The following is a 14,188-nucleotide window of genomic DNA, read 5'->3' on the forward strand; positions in this document are numbered from 1 at the left end:
CAGATGATATAAGATATGTTGAGACTATATAATTTGGATCTAAAAGGAAACTGTGGTAATCACCTACCATTGATTGAGTTTTTCTATGTTAATAGTTATCATGTTAGTAGGGGAATGCTACCTTGTGAAGCCCTATGTGGACATAGGTGTGGGTTCCCCTTTATTGAAAAAAAAATTATAGGAGTAGAAATGTTGTTAGGTCCTAAGTTAATTCAGCGCACCAAGGGCATAGTTGTGTTGATTCGGAAAAGAGTTGAAGCAGCTCGGGATAAATAAAGAAGGAAGATGAATTTACATCGAAAGAGTATGGATATAAAAATAGAATCGTTGGTATTGATAAAAGTTTCACCTTGGAATAGATTGGTTAGGTTTGATAAGAAGGGGAGAGAAGTTGCTCAAGAATTAGTATTACCGCCGCAGTTGCAGCAAAGTTATGGTGTGTTCCACGTGTCAATGTTAAAGCGATATATGTCTGATTTGAATCAAGTCGTTGATTAGAAGTCGATGGGCTTTCATCCAAACTTGCTCTACGTGGAATGATCGATACAAAACCTAGATCTTTATAAACGAGTCCTTAGGGATGAATTTATATCTATAGTGAGTATTGTTAGTCCCTAACAATGCAACAAGAATTACAGAAGGGGGGTTGAATGGAATTCTTGAAACTTTTTCTTGGTTTAAAAATGTTCTAACTTAAAATATATATCTGTGTGAATTAATTTGCAAAGTGTGGAATAATAACTTGGAATGAATCAAAACACAAGTAATTAAAAACACAAGTCTTTAAAAAAACTTTCTAGTGGATTTGAATGTATCTACCAGAGATATATATTATATCAAGAGAACTCTGTGTAGCAAAATTAGCTCACAACTGCTTACAAATATGAACAACTAAGTTTACAGAGAAATGCTAAGGATGCAGCTTACAAATGTTTCTCTGAGAATTTTCTTGCTTAGTCTTCTACTTGTTCAAGTTGTTCTATTTGCTACTTCTTGGTTTATATATCACCAAGATTACAAAGTAATAAGACAAGATAATAAAACAAAACCTATCAAGTCTAATACTATACTGTTTCATTACTCTATTCCAGCATCTTTGAATATCTTCATAATAGCATGGAAATGGCAATGCTTCTTTGTTCTCTAAAACCCAGTTGAATAAGCTTCAACATTCCTTTTGCATACACTCGACACATGTGACTGTGTTGTCACTATCAACAGATGTTTAAATTGATTATCCATCGGGTACATGATCATCCGTCAGGTTGCCTTGTTGATCATCCGTCGAGTGGCATTGTTGTTTATCCGTCGGGTAGCTATCTGGCACTTGACTTCATTTTATTTATGCAGAATTACAAGACATCATTTATGTATAATTAATCAACCTATTCTGCATATCTAATTAAAGTCAACATGACTTGAGTGCTACTACAGAATCTAAACAAGGTGTATGCAGAAATGTGCTACAGACTCATTATTACACAAGCTACTCACTCGATGGATAATTAATCATCATCGGTCGGGACTATTGAGTCATCCGTCGGGACTATATTCCTTGTCCGTCGAGTGCTATATTTTTCATTAAGTAAAATCTACTTAGGTGTTTTGGTTAATGAAATCATCAAGTTCACAACATATCCATAACAATCTCCCCCAACTTATGTCTACTAGAATTGTAACCATAAATTAAGAGAAACTTGATGATAACAAAACACCCTAAAAATACAACTTTAAAAGTATGTAGATAAAACTGTAAAGTGCTTCAAATAACAAAATGCACAAAGATTAGCTCATAGTCATTTTCAAGGTGCTCCTCTAGCCTGAATAGATTAATCTAATTCTTTGAAGGTCTGGATCTTTCCACGCTTTATGTTGTTTTCTTCTATCTGATTTTGGAGTTGTCTGTGGAATTCCAGTTCATCAGATTCTGAGAGATTTAGCTTTTCTTTCATTTCCAAAAGAGTCTCATTGCTAGAGATGCTCAATTGGTAATCTAATCTAAAAAATCTTTTAACTCCTTTGTCATTCATGAACTCCATCAGCCAATAGGGCCTTAGATGCACTCTTCCATGTGTAAGGAATAGTTAGAGTCTTTGGGAGTGCATCTTTAGCTCTAATACTCCTTAGTTCTTCAATCTTCTTTAGAATAAGTATTCTTGCAGTTACATTGAATCCAAAGTTCTTCTTGAATGATGAATAAACCTTTATCAGCACAAATTGGCTTTCTTGAAGGATCCTGTGAAGTGGCCATTGAATCTCCTTTCCTCCCTTGTACTTGAAAACTAACCTTTCAGGTAGATTCCTGTAGGCATCAATCCCTCTAACTTCTTCCAGTTCATCTAGATAGAGGTTTAGATCAGAGAATTCCTTGATATCGCATAAGTACATGTAATCTCCCTTGTTGACTTTAGATTGAGCTTTATTTAGAGATTTGGATTTAAGAGGGGACAACTTCACTTTCTTGACTACTCTTGACTTTGTTCTCATTGGCTTGTTAAGGATTGGCAAATTGAAGTCAGGAATTGGTAGACTTTCCCAGTCTATTGGTTCATCCTTAGGCACAATAGGTTCACCATGAATGTTCCTGTAAGGATCCACCACCTTAATGTCTTCAAATACCACTGAGGGTTTTGATGCTTGAGTTGTAGTTGGAGTGGATTCCTTGGGAAGCTGATCCTTCAATTCCTTACCAACAAAGTTCAATTTCCTTTTGGTTATTTTGGCCAATTCCTTGTATCTGTGAGATTTCTTCTGTTGTGGTTCAACTTCCTTCTTTGGATCTTGAGATTCAGTGATTTCAGATGGCTGAGCAGGAATTTGTTGTGTTGGTTTCACAGCTTGTAGCTTGGCCAAGATAGCAGCTTGCTCTTTCTTTTGTTGAACCTTTTTAGCATCCAGAGCATCTTGCTTTTTTCTTCCTTCAATCTTGCCTTTTCTTCTCTCTTTGCTTCAGCAAATTGAGGATGTCCAGCCACCACACAAATTTCTATACCATTCCTGAAAACTTTATCAATTCTCCTTTTTAAAGCTGAATCAGCTGGATCCTTGTAGAAGGCAATGGATCTTGACAACAGTTTCTTCTCATCGGGCTTTGGTGTCTCATACATTATATCCAAAGGGTTCTTTAGTGATGATTTTGGATAGTTCACCCTTGGCTTCAAAAGTACTTCAGCCTTTGGAGATTTGATGCAGGATGGCTCTCCTCTTTCCAGATAGTTCATGCTCATTTCATTCACAGAGATTTGCCTGACTTGTGAGTGACGAATGGCTGACTTTTCTGGCTCCTTTGCTAGCCCAAACTTCTTTTGAATATCCTCATCAATTTTCTCCCAGTTGATTGAATTCAACTGCTCCTTTTCAGCTGCTCTTATATTGGCTGCTGCTTCATTTATCAGATCAATAATGTCCTTAGCTGGTGGCTTTGAGATAGTAATTGTAGGCACACTTACTTTTCTAATTTGAATATTGAGCACTTTTTGCCCCCCTACTCCTAGAACTCTCTATCTCCCCCTTTTTGTTATCATCAAGCTGAGTAGAGGAGGAGTTTTGTGCAGCCACCAGTTTCTGAAGCAAGTCTGTTTGTTGAGCTTGGTGTAGATGAATTACTGTAAGAGATGCTTCCATTGCTGTCATTCTTGTATCCAAGGCATCTATCTTTGTGGAAAGATCAGAATTTTATCTGAGTTGTCTCTTAATGTCAAGCATTGTAACTTCTGGAAGTTTAGAGTCCATCTTGTCAGAAATGGCCTTTTTTATCTCATCAATATCACCTTTGATAGTGTTGACATCTTGAGCATGTTAAAAACCTTGGATTTGTTGTAGTTGTAGAGAAGCAAGATGTGTTTGAAGGAGCTTTTTGGTGTTGGCATTTGTGGTGGTTTGAAGAGCATAATTTGTCTGATTTATGAGTTGAATCAGGGTTGTCTTGAAGTAGTGTTCATCACAGTTCTTTGAAAATGCCCAAGATGGCATGCTTGATCTTGAACTAGAGAATACTTCTCCCCCTATGTCCAATGGCTCTTCTTCACTATCTCCACCTTCACCTCCAAAGAATTCTTCTGAACCACCAGTCTCATAATCAACATCACCAGCTGTAGAAGGCAAAGCTGTGATGGCATCCTTAGCTCTTAGCATTGACTGTGTGGTGTGCACCAAGTTGAGCATCCTTTCTGCATTTTCATTGCCCTGCTCAGCTAGAAGTTGATATGCTGGAACAGGGTGAGTAAATGTCTCAGCATCAAGGCAGGCATAATCTATAACAGCTTGAGGTTGTTGAGATAGTCCCTCCCTGTCTGCATCCTGGACATTCATTAACTCACTTGCAATGACATCCACCCTTATATCTCCTGTATCTGCATTTCTCTCATTATCTCTCTTATGTTGCATCAAGGTCTCACCTTGGCTCCCCACCCTCACACCCTCACCTTCACCATCTAAGGTGGGACTCCTCACACTCTCTTTTTCCAATCCTGAAGAACTGGATTGCATATTTTCACTCTTTTCCTCTCCTTTTTCCTGGGAGCAACCCAGACTCTCACTCATAACACTCTCTTCCCTCAATCCTAGGAGTGATTGTACTACCACTAAGTCTTCTGCACTTGATATAATGGATGAAATTTGAAGCTGTACAGAGACACTCGACAAATAAGGGATATCCGTCGGGTTAGCAGTTTGACTATCCGACGGATAACTACTGTTAAGATTATCCGTCGGGATACGATCACTACTCGACGGATGAACCCTGTGCATCCCTAAGGGTTTTTGGTTTCTTCTTTCTAGTATAGGTTTGGGGTGAGCTTGTGTCCCTTACCCTTTTGGCCTGTGCTCTTGGCTGAGAGCTTTGTTCAATAGTCACATCCTTTTGGGAGGATGCAACTAGAAATGAGCTTATGTCCTTATTAAGCACTACAGTCTGTTGGGAAACTACAGTGTGGCTAGGGTGGGAAACACTCACCTCTCCAACCTTATCCTTAGGGTTTCTTTTATGTTCACCCTATCCCTCACCAACCTTACCCACCTTCACACTCCCCACTTTAGTTTTGGTAGAATTTGCAACTGGCATCTTTTGAGAGATACCAGAGGGGGCTTTCTTTGACTTGGATTTAGAAATTTTGGATTTGGTAGCTTGAGTAGGCAATTGTTGGGTCATTGATACAGTTTCCATAGCTACACTAGAATGCAAAGAAATTTGTGAGGTTGGAAGAGTAGAGACAAATGAAATTATCTCACTTACCTGAGGTGCTTCCATTACAGGGAAATAGAAGAGTAGTACCTCTTTGTGATGGTTTGCCCTGTTCAAATCTGCAATAATCCTTCTTTCTTGAACCCAACCATCTAAATTGTTGGTTGGGTTCTCAAGCACAATTTCCTCAGAGAGGTGGTTAGCAAGCATCATGAAAAATCTAGCATAGTAAACATTTTTACCCCTCTTATTTAACTCCCCTAACTTAAACCCCAACTCAAACAAAATAAGATCACTAAAGTTAAAGAACTTATCAGTAACTAGCATGTAAAGCATGTTAAGCATAGAGATATTGACAGAATCAAAATTACTGATTTTACTAGAAAAGACCTTGGTAACTACATTACACAGATAAATCCATTCCTTTCTAAGACCCAACCTCCTAATTTCACTTAATTTAGAAGTAGAGAGTGCATAGTTCATGGAATTAAGCATATTAACAATGTCAGTGTCTATGTGTGGTGAAGTTACAGTATTATCAGGAATTTTGAAATATGCTTTAACAATATCACTATTAATACATAATTCCTTACCTTTAATAGTGAGCGTGATGGTCTTATCAGTTGAGTTATACACAACAGTTGACCACATTTCTTCAACAACCTCACAGAAAATGGTGGGTGATTCTAGCATGACATAGTTGAGTTTGCAGTTCTTCACAAAATCCATCATTTTATGGTAGTCACCAGACTGTTGAATCCCCTTGTTTACTAGAGCCGTGAAGTTGTTCTTCTCATAGATAAATCCAGTTTGTGACATGATCTTGATGACTGGTGCCATTGTTAGAGAGTGGAAATTGCATAGATAGAGATGATAATTGCTTTTGAGAAAGAGAGAATTTAGAGCAGATGATTTGAGAATGATAAAAGAAAAGAAATGAAAATGAATTAAGATTTTATACTATCTCAAAAATAACTATCAAAAATAATAAAGTAAAATAAAGTAACCAATAAGAATTCCCCAAAATAGCCATTTAAAAAATAAACTGTAAAAATTCTATCAATTATCCGTCGTGTTATACTTATAAACTGTAAGTATACTCGATGGATAATGTTCAGGAAATTAACGGCTAGGATTCAGACAATTCGACGGATGAGGATAAATCAGTTATCCGTCGAGTCATAAAATATTCCAGAAAAATAATTGATTTTATTAACAAATAGTATACCGACGGATGATCAAACTTGATGGATAATGATCATCCGTCGAGATGTAAATTTTGACTTAGCCAAAATTTCATCCATGACTGAAAAATCAATTAAATTTCTGGCTGCATTACAACTTGCAAATTATCTGAAAAGATTTAAGAATAATTAAGCATACCTAACTCACTTACCAACCTTGAAAAGGTGGATTCATCCAGTGGCTTGGTAAATATATCTGCAAGCTGCTTTTCACTTGGAACAAAATGTAGTTCCACAGTACCATTCATAATATGTTCCCTTATGAAGGGGTACTTGATGTCTATGTGCTTTGTCCTTGAATGCTGTAATGGATTTTCAGTGATGGCAATTGCACTTGTGTTATCACAAAAAATGGGAATTCTTTCAACTTGCAAACCATAGTCTAGCACTTGGTTTTCATCCACAAAATCTGTGCACAGCAACTGCCAGCAACAATATATACAGCTTCAGCTGTAGAAGTAGAAACTGAATTTTGCTTTTTACTGAACCAGGACACAAGCTTGCTTCCTAGAAATTGACGGGTTTCTGTTGTACTTTTTCTATCAATTCTATAACCTGCATAATCTGCATCTGAATAACCAGTTAGATCAAAACCAGAATCTCTAGGGTACCAAATTCCAAGTTTTGGTGTTCCCTTGAGATATTTGAAAATTCTTTTAATAGCTACTAAGTGAGATTCTATAGGATCAGCCTGAAATCTAGCATACAAACATGTAGCAAACATTATATCTGGCCTACTAGCTGTTAAGTACAGAAGTGAGCTAACCATGCCCCTATAACTTGAAATATCCACAAAGTTTCAGTAGTGTTTAATTCAAGCTTAGTTGCAGTGGCCATGGGAGTTTTTGCAGATGTGCAATCCATTAGATCAAACTTCTTTAAAAGATCATAAATGTATTTAGTTTGACTAATGAATATTCCATCACTAACTTGCTTAACTTGCAAACCAAGAAAGTAAGTTAGTTCTCCCATTATACTCATTTCATACGTACTTTGCATCAATTTGGCAAACTTTTTGCAAAGTTTTTCATCTGTAGAGCAAAAAATAATGTCATCTACATAAATTTGAACAAGTATACTAGAGCCATTAACATTTCTGAAGAAAAGCGTTTTGTCTACAGTACCTCTAGTGAAGTGATTCTCTAAAAGAAACTTTGACAAAGTGTTATACCAGGCTCTAGGTGCTTGCTTCAGTCCATAAAGTGCTTTAAAAAGATAGTAAACATATTCTAGAAAGTTTGGATCTTCAAAACCAGGAGGCTGACTGACATAGACTTCCTCCTCCAAATCTCCATTCAGAAAGGCACTTTTGACATCCATTTGATAGACTTGAAATTGGCATGGGCTGCATAGGCTAAGAAGATTCTGATGGCTTCAAGTCTTGCAACATGAGCAAATGTTTCATCAAAATTTATTCCTTCTCGTTGACAATAGCCCTTAGCAACCAATCTAGCTTCGTTCCTGGCTACTATGCCATTTTCATCCATCTTGTTTCTGAATACCCATTTGGTGTCTATTGGATTCTTCCCTTTAGGCTTGGGTACCAGCTTCCACACCTTATTCCTCTCAAATTGGTTTAGCTCCTCCTGCATAGCTAAAATCCAATCAGGATCCAACAAAGCTTCTTCTACCTTCTTTGGTTCTTCCTTAGAAAGAAAGCTATTGTATAGACATTCTTCTTGAGTTGCTCTCCTTATTTGAACTCTAGAAGATACATCACCAACGATGAGCTCAAAGGGGTGATCCTTTGTCCATTTCCTTTGTTGACGTAGATTAGCTCTAGATGAAGAGGCCTCATTGTTTTCTTGATGTGTGATTGAGTTTAGATTATTAGAAACTCCCCATGAGTTAATGGATATTTGATTTGAGAAAGGGGAACTTTCTGTAAGTGATCTATTCTGACCTCCAGCTTCTTTTGATGACCCGACGGATGGAGAATTTTGAGTACCGACGGATGAAGCTGGTTGTCTCCCGACGGATAAAGCAGACTGTCTCCTGACGGATGAAGCATTATGCAACTCGGCAGATGTTGAATTTTGTGCTTCATTGGTAGTGAATTTTTCTGCATTATCTTTTTATAATGTTTCTTGATCACTTTCATCATCACTATCATCACTAACCATCTCCACATTATCAAATTTGAGGCTTTCATGGTAATCTCCATCTTGCAGTCCTTCAATCTTTTTATCATCAAACACAACATGTATTGATTCCACAACAATGTTGGTTCTTAGATTGTAGACTCTACATGCTTTACCAACAGCATATCCAACAAAAATTCCTTCAGCTGCTTTAGCATCAAACTTCCCATTTTGATCAGTTTGATTTCTCAAGATATAACATTTGCAGCCAAAGACATGAAGAAAATTTAGAGTTGGCTTCTTGTTCTTGAACAATTGATAGGGAGTCATGCATTTTGCTTGATTAACCAGAAAAATATTCTGAGTGTAGCATGCAGTATTTACAGCTTCAGCCCAGAAATATGTTGGTAACATAGACTCTTCAAGAATTCTCCTTGCAGCTTCAATGAGGGATCTGTTCTTCCTTTCTACTACTCTATTTTGTTGTGGAGTTTTTGCTGCTGAAAACTCATGCAAAATCCATTTTTCTTCACAAAATGCTCTCATGACAGAATTCTTGAACTCTAACCAGTTCTTTCTTTACAAGTTCATTCATGGTCTTGAAGTTTAGATGGGATAGCTTCTTGTGCCATAGCCAACTTTCATCTTGACTTGCTTTACTGAGAAGACAAGTAACAGATTCTGCATTTGATGAGTTGAAGTCAGCTAAGTACACATTCCCTTTTCTCACATCAGTGAGAACCACTTTGTTGCTTCTCTTGTTTTTCACAACACAGGCTTCTGAGTTGAAGGTTACTGAATTTCCTTTATCACAAAGCTGGCTGATACTCAACAAATTGTGCTTGAGACCATCCATTAAGGAAACCTCTTCAATGATGACATTGTCTTTTGAAATCAAGCCATATCCCACAGTATAACCCTTGCTGTCATCTCCAAAAGTAATACTTGGGCCAACTCTCTCCTTGAACTCTATGAGCAGGGTAGAATCACCAGTCATGTGTCTTGGACATCCACTATCGAAGTACCATAGATTCTTTCTGTTTCCCTGCACACATCAAAATCAAATCAAGTTAATTTTGGTACCCAAGTTTCCTTGGGTCCTGCCTTGTTAGCTTTCTTTTTCTGTTTCTTAGGCTTTATCTCATTTGACTTGGGGATATTAGATTCATCCTTAGTCATTTGAGTTGACCCTTTGAAACCATTCATTACAACAGAATTATCATGCATATTTTGATTAACAGGAAATGGCATGCTATTAGTAAACATGTTATTCCAGTAAGGCATGCTAAATGGCATTTATGGTATACTAAATGCAGCACAATAAGGATTCGGTGCAAATGGCATATTAGCAAATTGTGGATTCATATTCTGTGCAGACATAACATTCATAGGCATAGAAGGCATGGCATTCATGTTGGAAAAAGGAGGTGGCACAAATATGGAAGTAGGCATGGCAGTTTTGCAATTAACATACAAATGATTTACACTACCACACTTGACACAGATTTTTCTAGGAGCATATTATCAGGTGTGTAGTTGTTATGCTTGTTAATTCCTACTTTACCATTTCTATTATTTTTTTAGCCTATGTTTTGACCTCAATCTTTTCCAGTCTGTCACTCAATTGCTTGATAGTCATATGACCAACATTAGCCTTTTTCTCCTTCTTCACTTGACTAGATTCTCCTGAAATGAAGTTCTTGGAAATTGATCTATACTTTTCATTTAACTTGGCAAGTTTGGCTTTTCCAACAGGTTTGCTCACAGTCGACGGATGAGGATTTATATCACTCGACGGATAACCCTTTTTATTATCTGACGGATCACCCTCATCATCCGTCGAGTCTACATCTGTTAGCAATCCTTCAACCAAATTGGATTGCAGCTTCTCCTTATTCTTCTTCCAGGCTGCATCACAAAAGGACTCAATACCTTGAACTTTGGTGATTTGAGCATGAACATCTCTAGATGTTTTCCATGCGTTAATCACCTCTTGTTCTCGTTCAAGCTGCTTCTTCAAGATCTCTTCTTTCTTCAAGGACTCAGTTAATTCATCCTTAGCAATTTTACACTTAATTCTCAATTTTTCAAATTCAATAAATTGAGACTCTAGCACATTATTCCTCTCACTTAAAAACAAATAGCTTTCTTTGATTTTAGCATTTTCCTTAGTAAGAGACTTAAGTGTAACACGCAAATTATATAATTCTGTAGATATGTCATTTATTGCATCATTACACTCAGCTTTGATAAATGTGCAAGGTTAGTGGTGATTAGCTGATTACTTGAAGAACTTGTCTCTGTTTCATCAGACTTGGCCATTAGGACTAGATTGACATAGCTGACATCCTCATCCTCATCCAGACCATCTGCTACCCAGTCATTTTCTTGTGTAATGAAAGTCCTTTCCTTTTGTTTGAGCAACTCACAGTATTTCTGTTTATAATCCACAGGCTCAAACTTCTTTTTTCTGGAATCTGACTTTCTACACTCACTGGAAAAGTGCCCTGCTAAGCCATATTTGAAACATTTGAATTTTGATTTATCCACCATGTTTCTATTTGGCTTAGCTGCTCCAAAGTTCTTCTTGAACTTGAGCTTGGAAAATCTTCTGGAAAGAAATGCAAGATGTTCATCAATATCCTCCATATCATCTTGGCTCAAAGAATCTTCATTTTATGCTACCAGCCCCTTGCCCTTATTTTCACAGACCTTTGAAGTTGATTCAACAGCTTCCATCTTCATCTCCTTCTCTTTCTCTCTAACTTAGCAACTAGTGCAATGGATCCTTCTTTCTTCTTTCCTCTCTCCATCCTCTCATCTTGCTCTATTTTAAGCTCATAAGTTTTCACGATGCCATACAGTCTCTCCAAAGTAAACTCCTTGTAATCTTGAGAGTTTCTCAATGAGACTGTCATAGGTTTCCATTCCTTTGGAAGAGATCTAAGGAACTTAAGATTGGAGTCTTTTGTCTGATAGACCCTTTCATGCAACTTCAAAGCATTTAGTAGTTTTTGAAATCTACTAAAAATGTCAGTGAGAGAATCATTATCTTCATTATGAAAGTGCTCATATTGCTGAATTAGCAGCCACATTAATCACTATTACACAAGCTACTCACTCGATGGATAATTAATCATCATCTGTCGGGACTATATTGAGTCATCCGTCGGGACTATATTCCTTATCTGTCGAGTGCTACATTTTTCACTAAGTAAAATCTACTAAGGTGTTTTGGTTAATGAAATCATCAAGTTCACAACATATCCACAACACGTATGCTTTGAATGAATCCTCAAGTAGAAGAGTCTACTTGGGAGTTAGGATCAGATATGCTTGACAAATATCCTCACTTGGTTAGTTAAAAATTAGATTCTGAGGACAGAATCTTTTTTAAGGGGGGAGATTATAACGACACGTATATTTTTATATTGTTTAAATGTGTAATTATTAAATGATTACATAAATAAAATATTTGTATGGGTTCAGTTAGGTGGATATTATTTTATTATTAATCATATGTGATTACTGGTGTTCGAGGATGATTTCTGTAATTAGTTGTGAAGTTGGGTTGTTTTATTTTTTATTTTTGTATTTAAAGGTGATTCTATTCAAGATTTATTTTCATAAATATGGGGATTATCTCTAAAATCATATTTATGGCTTCATAATTTTATTAATTATTTTCAGGAGTTTATAAAATTGAGAAATCAATATTTTATTGATTATTTAGCCATATATGATTTTCTGATTACAATTATTTGGTAAATCCGTATTTAATTTTAAAATTCCTCAAAAAGTATGAAACTCGTATTTATTTAAGTTTAAAATATTCCGAGAATTTCAAAAAAATTTAGGTAAAAGTTCGAATTATTCTTACCTAATAATTATTCGTTAAATATATGAAATCGGTGCGAGTTCAAATTTTTGGAATTGATTAAACAGATCAATTTGCTTATTCTTATCCCTCACGCGTGTCTATCTCTCGCCTGTATCTCTCTCACGCTTTTATCTCCCTCTCTCCAATCTCTCTCTCTCTGCGCCTCTAATCTCTCCCCCTCGAATCTCCTTAATCTCTCCCATTTCTCTCTCGATCTACCTCTCTTATTTCTCTCCCTTTACGCCTGTGTTTTTCCCTCGTGCTAAGTCCATCGCCTGGTTCATATTTTCCGCCGCCGCCGCCTAAAATCCAGTGAGGCTTGGTGGTTTTATTTGATTCTGCCTGAGTATATGTATATGTATTCGTTTCTGTAGTGTTTCCGGTCTGCTACTGGTGTGTGTGTGGTCACCGCCCCTCGCTGCTCTGGCGAGGCGCGTGTAAACATGCGTGCGTGGTGGTGTATTTCGTGTGGGTAATTCAACTTTGTGATGCTTGTGTTTCCTGTGCTATGTACGACTCATTTTCAGGCCAGCTTGGCTGTGTTTGGTTTCCGTTTTTGCTCCTTTTCCGGCCACTCGCGCCCGCGTGCGTGTGGTGGTGGTTCAGGAGTTTTTGATGGGTTGGCTGTGTTGATGATTAATTAAATATTTATTCGAGATTTAATCGGCAAAATTTATGTGGATCCCCGAATAATATCGGGCACCAATAAGTTTTGCCACCGTCCGCGATGAATTTATACTAGCGGACGGTGGGCTACGATGAATATTTCTGAGTCCTATGCTTTAACAATATAAAAAAAATATGGATAATAATTAATAACTGTAATAGAATTGGCGTTTGGGAATTTTTGGATTGCGATTGTTGTTGTTAGTTCGAATTGGTGGTAGGGACTTGTAAATTGGATTGTGGTGATTGTGTTGTTGATTTGACGTCGAGTTGTTCGACGGGTTAGTCCGATAAATAAAGTAAGTGCTGCCCGATTTCCGAAAAAAATTAAATTACGGAAATATGGGGGCGTATCCAGTAATTATCGGGACGTCTAGCGATTATATGTAAATATTTCATACAAACCTGATTGTATGTTGTGGAAAAATGTTTTGCCAAACCGATAACCATAATTTCATAAAAGGACAAATATACCTATTTTCTGGAAATGAACACCGAACCGATTTTCGAGAACATGAACCCTAATTGATACGTGTATTATTATATGAAGTATGTTACGAGTCGGGTTTTGTTAACGTTCGGGTAGATTGCTAGTGTAATAACCCCAGATTTTGGAATTTTTGAAACCCTTATGAATAGTGTTTTGTTGATTATGCTGAATAAGAAAACTTTTCATGCCACACTATGTAGAGGTTCTTTTATTGTTATTCTGAGATCATATTAGTACTCTTTATGATAAATGAGTGTATGTAAAGATCGCCAGAATCCAAATCCGAACACTCTGATTTTTCCCAAAAATCCACCAGATATCGAAAGAATTGAGTATAAGGTAACAGGATAAAAAGGATTTAAATTCAAGGATTTTAAGAGAGGATCATAAAAGGAATATAATGTATTGAGAAAGGTTAAGGGAACCCAAGTAATAAGATCCCGGGTATGATCCCTCAAACGATAAACGAAAACGAAAGTTAAGCGAACCGTATAACAGATCAGCGGTCATTAGCCAAGTTATTAGAAGCTAATCAAAGAGATTAGTGGGGATGATGTCATCAAACCAATAAGAAGAGGACAAAGGTGGGAGGGTGACATCACATGGTGACATAAGCATGACCAAGCAAAGTGTATTGTTGGTTGA

The sequence above is a fragment of the Apium graveolens genome, chromosome 1 (genome assembly GCF_009905375.1).
Source record: "Apium graveolens cultivar Ventura chromosome 1, ASM990537v1, whole genome shotgun sequence".
Lineage (NCBI taxonomy): Eukaryota > Viridiplantae > Streptophyta > Magnoliopsida > Apiales > Apiaceae > Apium > Apium graveolens.